This window comes from Callithrix jacchus, chromosome 19 (assembly GCF_049354715.1).
Source record: "Callithrix jacchus isolate 240 chromosome 19, calJac240_pri, whole genome shotgun sequence".
NCBI lineage: Eukaryota > Metazoa > Chordata > Mammalia > Primates > Cebidae > Callithrix > Callithrix jacchus.
Genome location: NC_133520.1, coordinates 33821096 through 33837942, shown reverse-complemented (window position 1 = coordinate 33837942; position 16847 = coordinate 33821096). Strand labels below are relative to the sequence as shown.

Below are 16847 nucleotides of genomic sequence, written 5' to 3'. Positions count from 1 at the left end.
AAGAAGGGATGTAGAAAGAGAAATGGGATTATCTGTTAGGTACCTACTCTGTTCTAAAAACTTGGTGAATGCTTTAAAGGTATTATCTCATCCAAGCTCTATCATTTCATTGTAAGAAAAGAACTACCATTATCCCCCTTCTACTGATTAGAAAACTAAACTCAGAGAGGTTGTCACTTATCTACAGTAAGTAAGACTAACACAGCAAGTAAGAGGGTGTCAGGGACTAGAACCCTGCATTCTCTGGCTAGACCAGGCCTAAGCTGACTCTGAAGTCCATCATTTTAGCCACTAAGTCATTTGGTTTGTCTCTAGGATTAGAAACCAAATCTAGAGATTTTTGTCTAGAGACGAAAATCACTAGAGCACTACAGACTTAAATCACCACAAATTTATAAATTGTAGAATTAAATAAAGGCAACTTTGGAGACATTTGCCCTTAAAAAGTTACTGAAAATGTTTGAGTTCCATAGAACACAGCTAAGGAAGTTTTGATTTCATTTATTAAGCCATGATCTCATGTCCCATACAATCAAGAACACAAACCACATGTCAACATATGTGTTCCTAAAATGCCTACAACTTGAGTGGAGCAGTAAAATGCTAAACTGAGATACTCATTTATTTCCTTCTGTCTGTCCTTCCTTCCTTCCTTCCTTTCTTCCTTCCTTCTCTTCTGTCTGTCCTTCAGCATGAGTGAAGCAGTAAAGTGCTAAACTGAGATACTCATTTCCTTCCTTCCTTCCTTCCTTCCTTCCTTCCTTCCTTCCTTCCTTCCTTCCTTCCTTCCTTCCTTCTTTTCTTTGTTTCATTCTTTTGCTCTTTCTATCACACAGTCTCCCTCTGTCGCGCAGGCTGGAGTGCAGTGGCATGATCTCAGCTCACTGCAATCTCTGCCTCCAGGGTTCAAGAGATTATTCTGCCTCAGCATCCCTAGTAGCTGAGATTACAGGTGCCCACCACCACACCCAACTAATTTTTGTATTTTTAGGAGAGATGGGTTTTCACCATGTTGGCCAGACTGATCTTGAACTCCCGACCTCCCAAAGTGTTGGGATTACAGGCATCAGACACTGCGCCCAGCTCTAGATGCTCATTTCTAATGGAAACATTGTGATCCAAATTATCGACTACCAACTTAGCATTAACTTAAGAAACAGAAAGTTCTGAATTTGGATGTTAGATTTATATAAGGAGAGAAACAAAAGTAGGAATAATGTGCAGTACTATTTATCAAGGGATACTGTACACATGTATGGGCCCTTTATACATGTTGTTTGACTTAAACCCAACAAGAATCTGATGAGGTGGGTATTATCAACCACATTTGGCAGATGAGGAAAAGTAGATTAAAAAATTTTAAACACTTTGCTCAAGGTCATATAGATAAAAAGTAGCAATTCAGGGATCCAAACCAAGCCTTTAACTACAAAGTGAGTACTCTCATTCACTGCAAATAATAACGATCTGTTTTTCCCCTTTCCTCTCTTCCTCCCTCCAGTCACACTCCTACTACAAAGTGAGTTGAGAGTGGCTTGGTTCTTGAGTCAGTACTGCCTCCTTTCAACACTAAAGGCTGCCAGGTACTTGTGATTTGTAAAGCATGAAGTTCAACTTAGAAAGGCTTTTCCAATTCTGTAGTAATAACTATTAACAAATAATCACGCCACACCTACTTGGGCTTCAGAACACATCAGACAAATCAAATATGTGGCTAACCCAAACCAAGAAGTTACTTCAAATCAATTAATAATAGAATACAAACTGAAACCGTTCTAAACCTATATCCAGGTCCAAACGCCCCACCCCAGACATCACTCTTTTGTAGCCAAAATCATTAACTCTTAAGAGTGCCAAGGGATCCAAGCTGGCCAAATAGGAACAGCTCTGGAGTGCAGTTCCCAGCAAGAACAACACAGAGGGTGAGTGACCACTGCATTTCCAAAAGAGTTTTTACTGCCCACAGACCAGGAGATTCCTGGGCGGAAAAGTTTCCAGCACGCTGGTTCAGCCAGTGCAGTGGGTCTCCATATAAAAACTCACACAAACCTGGGTGGCTGTTTCAACTGGCGCCTGGAACTCCTGGGATACAGAGCCTCCCATTCAACTGAAAAAAAGGGGGCTGAAATAGGGAACCAGGTGATCTGGCTAGGTGGGTCCCAGGCCCACAAAGACCAGCAATCTGAAACGCTCTGAATTGAGAGTTTCACAGCAAGTGCAGCTGGACCTGGGACAGTCCAGCTCTGTCAGGGGAAGGGCATCTGCCATTACGGAGGCAGTTTGCCATTACCAAAGGCAGTGCGCCATTACCAAGACAGTCCACCATTACCGAGGCAGTGCGCCATTACCAAAGCAGTTCTAACTATACCTCTATAAACAAAACTGCAAGGAAGTTCACACAGCAGCTGGGCAGAGCCCACAGCAGCTCAGCAATGCCTCTGCTGGCAGACTGTGACTAGGCAACCTCCTTGCAGGGCAGGGCATCTCCGAAAAAAGGCAGCAGCATGTCAGGAACTTTTAAATAAGCCCCACCTTCCCAAGACAGAGCACCTGGGGAAAAAAGGCGGTTATGAGTTCCACTGCAGCAGACTTAAACATACCAGACCAGCAGCTCTGAATGGAACAACGGAGCTCACAGCTCAGCATTTGAGCTCTGATAAGGGACAGACTGTCTCCTAAAACAGCTCCCCAACCCCCATATATCCAAAGAGACACCTCGTAAAGGAGAGCTCAGGCTGTTTATCTGGCAAGTATCCTTCTGGGACAAAAATAACAGAAGAAGAAACTGGCAGCAACCCTTACTGCTCTGCAGCCACCGCAGGTGATCCCCAGGCAAGCAGGGTGTGGAGTGTACCTCCAGCAGTCCTACAGCAGAGGGGCCTGACTGTTAGAAAGAAAACTAAAAAACAGAAAGAAATAACTTCATCATCAACAAAAAGGAGGTCCACTCAGAGAACCCATCCGAAAGTCACCGACTATGAAGACCACAGGTAGATAAATCCACAAAGATGGGAAGAAACCAGCACAAAAACAATGCAAACACCCAAAACCAGAACGCCTCTCCTCCTCCAAAGGATCACAACTCCTAATCTGCAAGGGAACAAAGCTAGATGCAGAATCGGTCTGATGAATTGACAGAAACAGGCTTCAGAAGGTGGGTAATAACAAACTTCTCTGAGCTAAAAGAACATGTTCTAACCCAATGCAAAGAACTAAGGACCTTGAAAAAAGGTTTGACGAAATGCTAATGAGAATAAACAGCTTAGAGAAGAATATAAATGAATTGATGGAGCTGGAAAACACAACATGAGAACTTTGCAAAGCATACACAAGTTTCAATAACTGATTTGACCAAGCAGAAGAAAGGATATCAGAGATTGAAGATCAACTCAATGAAATAAAATGAGAAGGCAAGATTAGAGAAAAAGGAGTGAAAAGAAATGAACAAAGCCTCCAAGAAATAGGGGATTATGTGAAAAGACCTAATCTATGTTTGATAGGTGTACCTAAATGTGACAGAGAGAACAAATCCAAGCTGGAGAACACTCTTCAGGATATTATCCAGGAGAACTTCCCCAACCTAGCAAGGCAGGCCAATATTCAAGTCCAGGAAATACAGAGAACACTACACAGATATTCCTCAAGAAGAGCAACCCCAAGGCACATAATTGTCAGATTCACCAGGGTTGAAATGAAAGAAAAAATGCTAAGGGCAACCAGAGAGAAAGGTCAGGTTACCCACAAAGAGAAGCCCATCAGACCCAGAGTGGATCTCTCAGCAAAAACCCTACAAGCCAGAAGAGAGTGGAGGTCACTATTCAACATCCTTAAAGAAAAGATCTTCCAACCTAGAATGTCATATCCAGCCAAACTAAGTTTCATAAGCGAAGGACAAAGAAAATCCTTTATGAACAAGGAATTGCTGAGAGATTTCATCACCACCAGGCCTACCTTACAAGAGCTCCTGAAAGAAGCACTAAACATAGAAAGGAAAACTAGTACCAGCCACTCCAAAAACATACCAAATGATAAAGAGCATCGACACAATGAAGAAACTGCATCAGCTAATGGGCAAAATAACCAGCTAGCATCAAAACAGCAGGATAAAATTCACACATAAAAATATTAATCTTAAATGTAAATGGGCTAAATGTCCCAATCAAAAGACACAGACTGGCAAACTGGATAAAAAGTCAAAACCCATCTGTGTGCTATAACCAGGAAACCCATCTCACACACAAGGACACACATAGGCTCAAAATAAATGGATGGAGGAAGATTTACCAAGCAAATAGAGAGCGAAAAAAAAAAAGGAGCTGCAATCCTAGTCTCTGATAAAAATAGACTTTAAACCTTGTTTCCTATGATCCATGTTAGAGGAAGTAAAAAAAAAAAAATAGACTTTAAACCAACAAAGGTCAAAAGAGACAAAGAAGAGCATTACATAATGGTAAAAGGATCAATGCAACAAGAGCTAACGATTCTAAATACATACGCACCCAATACAGGAGCACCCAGATATATAAAGCAAGTTCTTAATGACCTATGAAGAGACTTAGACTCCCACACAATAGTGTGAGACTTTAACACTCCACTGTCAATATTAGACAGATCAAAGAGACAGAAAACTAACAAGGATATCTAGGACTTGAACTCAGATCTGGTCCAAGTAAACTTAACAGACATATACAAAACTCTCTACCCCAAATCCACAGAATATACATTTTTTCTCAGCACCACATTGCATCTACTCTAAAATTAACCACATAATTGGAAGTAAATCACACTTTAGCCAATGCAAAAGAACGGAAATCATAACAAACAGCCTCTCAGACCACAGCACAATCAAATTAGAACTCAGAATTCAGAAACTAACTCAGAACCTCACAACTTCATGGAAACTGAACAACTGGCTCTTGAATGTTGACAGGATAAACAATGAAATGAAGGCAGAAATAAAGATGTTCTTCAAAACCAATGAGAATGAAGATACAACATACCAGAATTTCTGGGACACATTTAAAGCAGTGTCTAGAGGAAAATTTATAGCAATAAATACCCACATGAGAAGCAAGGAAACATCTAAAATCGACACCCTATCATCAAAATTGAAAGAGCTAGAGGAGGAAGATCAAAAAGACTCAAAAGCTAGCAGAAGACAAGAAATAACTAAGATCAGAGCAGAACTGAAGGAGATAGAGAAACAAAAAACCCTTAAGAAAAATCAATAAATCCAGCAGCTGGCTTTTTGGAAAGATCAACAAAATAGATAGACCACTAGCCACATTAATAAAAAGGGAAAGAGAGAAGAATCAAATAGATGCAACAAAAAAGATAAAGAGGATATCACCACAGATTCCACAGAAATACAAACCACCATCAGAGATTACTACAAACAACTCTATGCATATAAATCAGTAAGCCTGGAAGAAATGGATAAATACCTGGACACTTGCACCCTCCCAAGCCTAAACCAGGAAAAAGTCAAAACCCTGAAAAGACCAATAGCAAGGGCTGAAGCTTAGGCAGCAATTAATAGCCTATCAACTAAAAAAAGCCAGGTCCAGATGGGTTCACAGCCAATTCCTAGTCTACCAGACATATAAAGAGGAGCTGGTACCACTCCTTCTGAAACTATTCCAAACAATCCAAAAAGAGGGAATCCTTCCCAAATCATTTTATGAGACCAACATCATCCTGATACCAAAACCCGGCAGAGACTCAACAAAAAAAGAAAACTTCGGGCCAATATCCATGATGAACATAAATGCAAAAACCTTCAATAAAATACTGGCAAAAACAATTGCAACAGCACATCAAAAAGCTTATCCATCACGATCAAGTAGCCTTCATCATGGGGATGCAAGGCTGGTTCAACATATGCAAGTCTATAAATGTAATTCACCACATAAACAGAACTAAAGACAAAAACCATATGATTATCTCAATAGATGCAGAGAAGGCCTTTAACAAAACTGAACAGCCCTTTATCCTAAAAACTCTCAATAAACTAGGTATTGATAGAACGTATCTCAAAATAATAAAAGCTATTTATGACAAATCCACAGCCAATATCATACTGAATGGGCAAAATCTGGAAGCATTCCTTTTGAAATCTAGACACTAGACAAATTTTGGCACTAGACAAGGATGCCCTCTCTCACCATTCCTACTCAATATACTATTGGAAGTTCTAGCCAGAGCAATCAGGCAAGTAAAAGAAATAAAGGGTGTTCAATTAGGAAAGAAGAAAGTCAAATTGTCTCTATTTGCAGATGACATGATTGTATATTTAGAAGACTCCATCGTCTCAGCCCAAAATCTCCTGAAACTGATAAGTAACTTCAGCGAAGTCTCAGGATACAAAATCAATGTGCAGAAATCACAAGCATTCCTATACACCAATAACAGACTTAAAGAGAGCCAAATCAAGAATGAACTGCCATTCACAATTGCTACAAAGAGAATAAAATATCTAGGAATACAACTAACAAAGGATGTAAAGGACCTCTTCAAAGAGAACTACAAATCACTGCTCAAGTAAATAAGAGGGGACACAAACAGATGGAAAAACATTCCATGCTCATGGTTAGGAAGAATCAATATTGTGAAAATGGTCATACTGCCCAAAGTCGTTTGTAGATTCAATGCTATCCCCATCAAGCTACCTATGACCCTCTTCACAGAACTGGAAAAACCCACCTTAAACTTCATATGGAAACAAAAGAGAGCCTGCACAGCCAAGACAGTTCTAAGCAGAAAGAACAAAGCTGGAGGTATCACACTACCTGACTTCAAACTATATTACAAATCTACAATAATCAAAACAGCATGGTACTGGTACCAAAACAGAGATACAACCAATGGAACAGAACAGAGGCCTCAGAGGCAATGCCATGCATCTACAACCATCTGATCTTTCATCTGACAAAAGCAAGCAAGAGGAAAGGATTCCCTGTTGAAAAAAATGGGCTAGACATGTGCAGAAAGCTGAAACTGGACCCCTTCCTGACACCTTACACTAAAATTAACTCCAGATGGATTAAAGACTTAAACATAAGACCTAACACCATAAAAACCCTAGAAGGAAACCTAGGCAAAACCATTCAGGACGTAGGCATAGGCAAGGACTTCATGACTAAAACACCAAAAGCATTGGCAACGGAAGCCAAAATAGACAAATGGGACCTAATTAGACTCCAGAGCTTTTGTACAGCAAAAGAAACAATCATTAGAGTGAACTGGCAACCAACAGAATGGGAAAAAATTTTTGCAATCTACCCATCTGACAAAGGGCTAATATCTAGAATCTACAAAGAACTAAAACACATTTACAGGAAAAAAAACAAACAAACCCATTCAAAAGTGGGCAAAGGACATGAACAGACACTTTCCAAAAGAAGACGTATATGAGGCCATCAAACATGAAAAAATGCTCATCATCACTGGTCATTAGAGAAATGCAAATCAAAACCACATTGAGATACCATCTCATGCCAGTTAGAATGGTGATCATTAAAAAATCTGGAGACAACAGATGCTATAGAGGTTGTGGAGAAATAGGAACACTTTTACAATGTTGTTGGGAGTTAAATTAGGTCAACCATTGTGGCAGTGTGGCGATTCCTCAAGGATCTAGAAATAGAAATTCTATTTGACCCAGCAATCCCATTACTGGGTACATATCCAAAGGATTATAAGTCGTTCTATTATAAGGACACATGCACATAAATGTTCATTGTGGCACTATTTACAATAGCAAAGACTTGGAACCACCCCAAATGCCCATCAGTGATAGACTGGATAAAGAAAATGTGGCATATATACATCATAGAATACTATACAGCCATAAAAAGAGATGAGTTCATGTCCTTTGTAGGGACATAAATGAATCTGGAAAGTATCATTCTCAGCACAAGAACAGAAAACCAAACACCACATGTTCTCCCTCTAGGGGGGTGTTGAACAATGAGAACACATGGAGACAGGGAGGGGAGCATCACACACTGGGGTCTGTTGTGGGGGAACAGGGGAGGGACAGTGGTGGGTAGGGAGGTTGAGGAGGGATAACATGGAGAGAAATGCTAGATACAGATGACGGGGGGATGGAGGCAGCAAACCACATTGCCATGTATGTACCTATGCAATAATCCTGCATGTTCTGCACATGCACCCCAGAACCTAAAGGGCAATTAAAAAATATATATATATAAAATCTACCATCAGCATTAATTGGTTCTGAGGCAAGTATCGAACCTAAGATAGGTTGAGCTAGATCTAAAGATTCATTAACAATAAATTACGGATGGAGAGCAAAAAAAAAAAAAAAGAATGCCAATCACTTGGACAACACTTACCTTGTTAGGGAAACTAAATATTTATGGAAATCAAAAATATACTAGCTGAGAGGAAGAGAGACATATAATTAATGTACTCCTTTCAAAATGTTTAGTATCTGGGAGAAAAAAAACGAACAGGAAACAATCCTAAATTCAAATAGTAAGATATCTGAACACATATCTTCCATGGCATTTGATGTTTCCATTGTAAGAAAACTTTCAAATGGATTCCAATTAGATTTCAGTCACAAAATTCTATATAATCTAATTTACATTTTTATCAAGTGGTGTCTCTCAGCAAGGTACCCCTGTCCTCAGTAAGCATGCTTTTTAAGAGCAGATCTCATAAGAGATCTTACATTGACAATTGGTTTCAATCTATTTCTTAACAGAGAACATGGATTGGGGGGGGGTCTATACAGGTTCTTTCTCTGTACTGCTTTACATACACACAAATGATGCAACAATTTGATTCCACAAATATACAAACATTTGTATCTTAAATGAACAAGGCATGGTGTTAGATGCTTTAGTGGTTATAAAAGTGCTAATGTTACAATATAGTATGGGAGACAAAGGAAGACCTATAATAAAACAGAACTTTAATGGCGGTAGAAAGGGTCAGCTAGCTCAGAAAGGTAGACTGAAGATCAAAAGAGGAGGCATTGGAAGCAAAACCAACCTAACAGCATGGGAAAGGATGCACGGCACATATCCCCAGGGTACCCTCAAAAGAAGGGATAAATAAGCAATGATGGGTCAATAAAGAGATAAGTAGAATTCTTTTAAAATAGAATGCCTTCTCACTTAATGCTAATAAGATTTATTAAGAACTTGTAAGGCGTAGCTCACGCCTATAATCCCAGCGCTTTGGGAGGCCAAGGTGGGCAGATCACTTGAGGTCAGGAGTTCGAGACCAGCCTGGCCAACATGCAAAACCCCTTCTCTAATAAAAATACAAAATCACCCAGGTGTGATGGTGCCCACCTGTAATCCCAGCTACTCGGAAGGCTGAGGCAGAAGAATAGCTTGAACCTGGGAGGTGAGTTTTGCAGTGAGCCAAGATCATGCCACTGCACTCCAGCCTGGGTGAGAGCAAGACTCAGTTTTAAAACAAAACAAAAAAAAGAAAAAAGAACTTGCAAGGTGCTTTAAGTACTTTTACCACATGTATTTGTTCCCATCCTTACAGTATTTTGTGCAAAAGTTACAGCGTTAGTATTGGTTTCAGTGAGGAGGAGCTCTTAAGCTGTGTTCTGATATACCCTGGAATTAACAGAAAATCACATTTTAATTAAAAAAAACCAGTGACATATCCATTCAAACAAGTAACCCTCGTTGACACAAGCAAGAGACCCAGGACCCAGTTCCCTGCATTAGATACCACCGAAATGTCTCACAGGCTGCTAGCATTGTTTTATGCAAACCCTGGCATAAAGAAACACTGTATGCCTTGGAACTTCTGAACAATCTGCTATTGATTAGAATACACATAGTTTTGCATAGGCTTATTTTTTATTCAAGCCTGTGTGTGCCTCCTCCAATAAAGCTGTATAGGTGAGCCTATAACTTGACACACAGTCACAAGGTTCAATCACATGCCATGGAAGGCTCAAGGGCCTAGGCTGGGTTCATATTAGACTGTGGTTGGGTAGTGACAGTCAACATGCTTAACATCATACCATCCCATTATCAATTGTTGCAATGCCTATTATACATGTTGGGGTTTATCCAATTAATATTTATGAAGGGGAATAGATGCTAGGTGATGACAGCGATTCAACTTAAAAAAAAATCTTTTTTCTATCTCAATCAGTTTAAAGCTCAAGATTACAATAACACATCTATGTGAATCAGGATTTTCTTGATACTGGACTACCTAAACCAAAACCAGAAATATCTTGGATGCTAAAACAGATATAAAACTATAACTGATTCATAATCCTAATCTCATTTTTATTTCATAGACAACCTAATTGTTCTCACTGACTGACGCTATAATAAGTACTCTATAAATATGTATTTTAAAAGTAGATTTATACCAATAAAAACCCTGCTTTTATCTCTTTCATATAGCAGGGCTCTATGCAAGATTTTTATTTTAAAAAAGGAGTCTGTGCTTAGAAAACCAGCACTAGATCCTGCTGTCTTTTTCTTCTCGGAGTTCTCATCCTCTCCTACTATTAATGCAGCTTTTCATACAATATTTTTGGTCCTTTGAGTCTGTAAGCTTTCTCAGACATAGTCTTCCTTTCAACTGAGGTGTTTTAATTAATTCATTTATTTATTTTTGGGTAGTGGTAGGGTAAGTAAAGTAGAAAGAAAGTGGGAGGAGGGGGATCGCAAATATACAGACAATTTTCCCAGCCAACGTGAACAAAGATGAAACACACTTCAGTCTGGAAAATAAGCACGGCAACGAGACGTGATTTCATAGGGAGCATATTAAGGCTCTGCTAGAGTGGTTTCCTGCTCCAGAAGCTTTGCAGCCTCATTTTATTTGGGACCGCTGGAGCCAAGGGAACTTCATTTGGTTAGGAGATTGAAATCTGTCTTTATATCTTTTCCATCTATCATTTGTTTGCACAGTCTCTTTACTTTCCCCACTCCCAGAGCCTTTAGGTTGTATAATACTTGGGCATTTAAAGAAAAGGGTTTACATCCCTTAGGAATGTGCTGAACAGCTGTGAACCTCCTCAAATATTAATCCCTAAAAAGCAGACAAAAAATCTAGGAGTATTTTTCTTACTTAAAATTTTTTTCAGGAGGAAGATCAAGAAAACATCATACTGTACTTGAGAGGGAATGATTCTGGAGTCAAAAGAAAGGAGACCTGGAAAGTCACATGCTGCCTATACATCTGCAGAAGACATTATCACTATAAATGCACTGAACGAGATAAACCTGCACAGCTGAATCATTAGCTTTGAAGAAATTAGCCCAGCTTTTCTCCCTCAGCTTGGACTATTTATGGATGTTCAACAAACTTAGCAACAAATGCTTAAAGGGACTTCTCTAAAATATCCACGGTGAAGAGCCAAGTCCATAAGGTCCAAGTTGGCCACTCTATTATGGTTCTTTTTTTTTCCATATCCTCTCTGTTTAGTCTTGACTATCTCATCTATAAAATGGACACATGCCCTGTCGGTGTGCATCTCACTCCTTACAGATCTTCAAAGTGTGGTTGTAAAATCCTGGATGCTCTCCTGACCTAAGGTGCCATTTAATTACTAATCGCTACGTTCATGGCTGTGCAGATGGAATGCATGGCATAAGGCTGGCATTGCTGGAATATAGCTTGAGCTTCTGCACTGCTATAGTGAGGTGTGCTTCCTTTTGGGCCAATAGTCTCTGTGTTGCTCACCTCTCACGGCTGTTGCGTGAATCAAATGAAATGATGGATGCAGAACAACTATGCCAACAGTACCACACTATACAAATGTGAAGAAATATTATTATTTTTATTTCCAAACAAACTAGGACTCGGCTTTCATCAATTTCCAACATGCTTCTCACCCAGCTCTGGGCCGGTGCCAAGATCGCTGCCTGCTGAAAATGCACAGCCTTCAGCAAATAATGGTTGGAGTAAGACAACAGCAACAGGCAATTAACAAAGCAGCTGTAAGTCTCTGGGAAGACGTGAGAGAGATACCAACAGGAGAGCAGATTTTATTCTCCCACTGTCCTTTCCCTAAGGGACAAGGTAGAACAATCAGTCCTGCATTCCACACTGGGAACTGTGTGCTGAGGTTGACAGAAGGGAATCCAAAGGGAGCCCAGATTGCCAGAACCCTACTTAATTCAATTTATACTAAGCCCCAGCCCCGATCCCAGAATTCCTATCAAACCTGCCAATCTGCACAGAGAGATGGTAACTATCAATACATCTAAGCAGAATATCGTTTCTCTCTCACTTCTAAAAACAGACATATCTGTGATGATAGACAAAACCTAAAGAGTTAAACACATCATTCAATATATGTTACTGAACACACAAGTATGTGGTAAATGAAAAAATAAAGGTATATGCATGATAAAAGGAATCATTTAAGTGATGGTTGGACAGAGAACTAGTGACAAGAAGGAGGTTGGATTTTTTAACCTAAATTCCCTCCTGGCACCTTGATTAAAATGAAATGAACTGAGGCAGCCAAAGAGATTATTTTATTCAGATGAGTGTTATTAGCCTTTCTGGCTTATTTTCTCTATTATGCATTTCGCTGATGCTGACAGAAGCAGACAGGCTGGATAGAGAGGCAAAGCTGCAGAGGATTTATGGTCTGACAGTGCCATGCATAAAATCAGACCCTTGCTGACCCAGATAAGCCAGAGGATGGATTGGATTTGCTGGGGAAGGTGTTAAAAGAAAGAGAGGGTAAAAATCACCAAGGTAGGAACTGACTTGAAAATGATTCTGCCTATAATGGTGGATGCTAGTTTTGTGACCCAGTAGTACAGCAGCAGCCTGAAGGTATCTTTCAAAGACAGGCGGGCAGGCAGGGGGTGGGCACACTTCTCTAGGCTTATCACAGCTCTGGCTTCAGTTTTGCCAGAAATGAGATCAGAGGAGGAGAGTTCAGAGACAGATAAAAGTGCCAAAGGCAAAAATAATATAGTCTACATATGGAGAAATGAGCTTTCAAATTTTCAGGGACAAGTGAGTACCACAAATTGTCTTTGGTAGCCTAGACAGATGATTAGAAAGGATTCAAGCAGTGGTAGACCCACCCTCTCAAAATAGCCTAAATTGTCCCCTATAATCAGGTTTGGGGGAAGAACTGTATGGAAATAGGATTCTTGTGGCTCTGGATTAGTTCTACGGAGCAGAGCCACACACTTGGGAGAACAGCATGCCCAAGAGCTGGAGCTTAGGAATCTGCCTTGAAGTAGAGAACTAAACTAGCACCATGTCTGACATCTATTAAGTGCTTAATCATGATTTCCTGAATGATTACAGGTTCTTGTGGGTTAGGTCAGAGAACTAGGAATGGCCCCCAGATATAAGCCATTGTAGACACTAACTGGACATGTCTCCATGAATTTATGTTAAGTGAGAGATTTTGCCTTCCTTTCGACCACTCCTATGACACCATATTCACAGCAGAAAAAAGGCAACTGGAGGGTCTTCATATCACTTAAGACAGATATATGGATCCTATAAGACCAGACATAGGGGTCTACAAAAGATTTGAATCTTTGCCATCCATATTTCTTGCCTAGTTTCTGATATCTTATTGGCCAGCGTCCTTCTCTGAGTCTCTGAGAGTCTCTGATCTCTTCTTTCATTCATTCATTTAACAAATATTAATTGAATGAATGGGGGTTTAGACCCTGTTCTATGGGGGCTAGACACTGTTCTAGACACTTATCTAGGGATAAAAGGGTCAACATTCCTTCTTCTGACCTGCTTCTCCCATGTTTGCAGACTTCCTGGATCCAAGACATGGCTTTCCTGATCCTAAACTGTGCATCAGCCACAACAAACATCTTATCCTGGTCTTGCAGCTCGTGTGTACATCGGCTTGGATGAACCCATTTTGAAACCCTGATTTGGCCAACTTAGAAAATCTGCCTGCTCACCAGCTCTATAGCCTCTATAGACCTGGGACCTCCCTTTTGTTTACATCCCAGGTATTAGCACTAGCATTCCCAGAACTATAGGGAGAAATAAATAAAGAGGCTATTAAGCCCTCTTGGTACAATCTACATGCTAGAGAACAAGGACTATGCACCCCACCCCAATATGATCCATAGAACTAAGGTCCTAGAAATTCACTTAGGTGTTAAATATGCTCCCTGAAAGCCCCCCAAAATAGGCTGTGATCACATCAAAGGCCTGAGCTGACTCATTCCTTCAATTAAACTAAAACACCATAACAAGGGTAAAAGACAGAACAAAGGTGTGATCAGTGACCAAGGAACATAAAATTTATACATTTCTCAGCTTAAAAAGAATTCGTAACCATGTCATGTGACAATTGGATCTGCAAATTCCATAGAAAAACCTGTGAACAACTCTACAATTATATCTTAGTTTTTTTCTTTTCTGGTTAATTAAGATGTCACGAGAAGCCCCATAAGTAATTATAGCACATGACAAACATACAGAGCAAAAAAAAAAAAATACACGCAGATGTGTTAGCAGATTTTTAAAATAAATGAAACCTTGGGAGATGACTGAGGCAGACAGTCTGGCTCACCCATGGTAGTTCATTCTAGAGAAGTAAATACCTGTCTGTGCCAAAGCAGAATGATGTCACTCAGAAATCCACACACTTATTATCAAAGTAGTAACCACCCCCTTAAGAGCAAGCATCTCCCTGGCACCAGGAATGAGCAGAGAAGCTTGATCTATAGCCAGAAACTCCTCCTGGCTAGCAAACTGTACTTATATATGCCAAGTAGCAATAAGCCACTGAGAAGAAAGGGTATCCATAAAGATATCCCCGTCCCAAATACCTGTCCCTGGACAATGAGTCCCCTTACATGGCTCATAACAATAATGAAAAGGAGGATAAAAATGAAATATGTGATGCAGTGAAACTACAGATCTAAAAGGAATGAAGTCTACATAATCATCAGACTGGCTGCGTGTGTCATTACCAGTTCTCATGCGTTATTTGGATATTTAGATTGCTTTTATTAGAAGGAAGTCTCTTTTTGTGTGGGGGCGCAGAAGGAACAACCCCGAGGCCCAGTAAGAAATTCTCTTGAGGACAGGGTATATTTAGAATGTTTAATGAACACCTATCACCAAGAATAGGTGGGTACCTAATCAGTATTGACTAACAACAGATGCTAGAGCCAAAGCAATCCTGTAAGTGTTAAGCATAGAAAGACCGTGATTCATTTAATGACTAGTTAATATCTTCAGACTCTGCCAATCTTGCCTAATCAGCTGTTCCAGTGTGTGTATCTGTGCCCACACTCTGGGTGGCTACTGAACGACCAAATTTGTATGTCCGCTGGCTTGCGTGCGCTAAATTACAGCATAATATTAACCATGTTGATACTTTACTGGCTAAACTTTAAAGGGTTGAGTGGTATATGAGATGCTTAATACTTTACTGGCAAAACTTTAAAAGGTCGAGTGGTATAAAAGATGCCCTAGCCAATTTCCAGGTTAGTAGGTCGAATTATCAAGTTCAGGTCCTTAAGGAATCTGGATGAAAAATGTGAAACCCCATCTATACTCCGTGGAAAGCACCCTGAACTATGCTTAAGACCCCAGAGTCCAGGCTTAGCTCTGCCACTTACCAGCTAGGTAACTTTGGGCAAGTCACAAATGCATTCTGTTTCTTCACCTGTTAAAAGTAAATGGAAGCCAGGTATGGTACCATGCCCCTGCAGTCCTAGCTATTTGGGAAGTTGAGGTGGGAAGACTGCTTGAGCCCAGGAACTAGAGGCTGTAGTGCACAATGATTGTACCTGTAAATGGCCACTGCATACCAGCCTGGGCAACATAGTAGGACCTCATCTCCAAAAAAATAAATAAATAAACGGGATAAACAGAGACAGCAGACCTGCCCTGCCTAACACACGTGACTTTTGTGAAGATCCAGTCAAGCAAGGTGATGCCCATAAAGCAACTTCATAAACATGCAAGTGTTCTACAACTATTTATCAGTATCAACCTCATTTCTGCTTATTATAACAACTATTATTACTCAACAGCCCACACAATGAATTCATACCCACTAAACAGTGACCAGAATCATGTCTGAAAAGACGAACACATATCAAAAGTCCTTTTATAATAAATTTGTTTCATAAATTTCCTAATTCATTAGTATACTAAATAGGAATACCTTTTTCTTTCTTTTTTTTTTTTTTTCCTAAACGGAGTTTCACTCTTATTGCCCAGGCTGGAACACAATGTTGAGATCTGGGCTCAACTCAACCTCCACCTCCCAGGTTCAAGAGATTCTCCTGCCTCAGTCTCCTGAGTAGCTGGGATTACAGGTGCACACCACCACACCCAGCTAATTTTGTATTTTTAATAGAGACGAGGTTTCTCCATGTTGGTCAGGCTGGTCTCAACTCCCGACCTCAGGTGATCCACGCACCTCAGCCTCCCAAAGTGCTGGGATTACAGGTGTAAGCCACCACACGCGGCCCATACTTTCTTTTTTTTTTAGAGAAATGAGGTCTTGCTCTTATTGCCCAGGCTGGAGTACAGGGGCATGACCATGGCTCACTGTAGCCTCAAACTCCTAGGCTCAAGTGATCCTCCCGCCTCAGCCTCCCGAAGTGCCAGGCCCACAACTGTGAGCTACCTTGACTGGCCAGGAATACATTTTGTTGCTATTAACTTATAAACTGGTTCTCTGGAAATTCCCAAACTCAGTTAATCTTCTGTGCCTAACCTAGCTGAGACTTTAAACAAAAGACTCATGGCAAAGAGAAAAGGCCAGAGTGTACAAAAATAGAATCATGGAATTTCAGAGCTAGAAGGGACTTTCAAGATGGTCTAAAGTCTAGACCAAGCCTGTCATTTTCTGAGTAAGG

General features: G+C 40.3%; 1 protein-coding gene across 11 annotated transcripts in view; it reads right to left on the bottom strand.

Moving 5' to 3' along the window:
• The window catches only part of SRGAP2 (SLIT-ROBO Rho GTPase activating protein 2), a 271565-nt gene that overhangs the window by 132749 nt on the left and 121969 nt on the right, over window positions 1-16847 (bottom strand). The gene's annotated exons all lie outside the window — the stretch shown is intronic.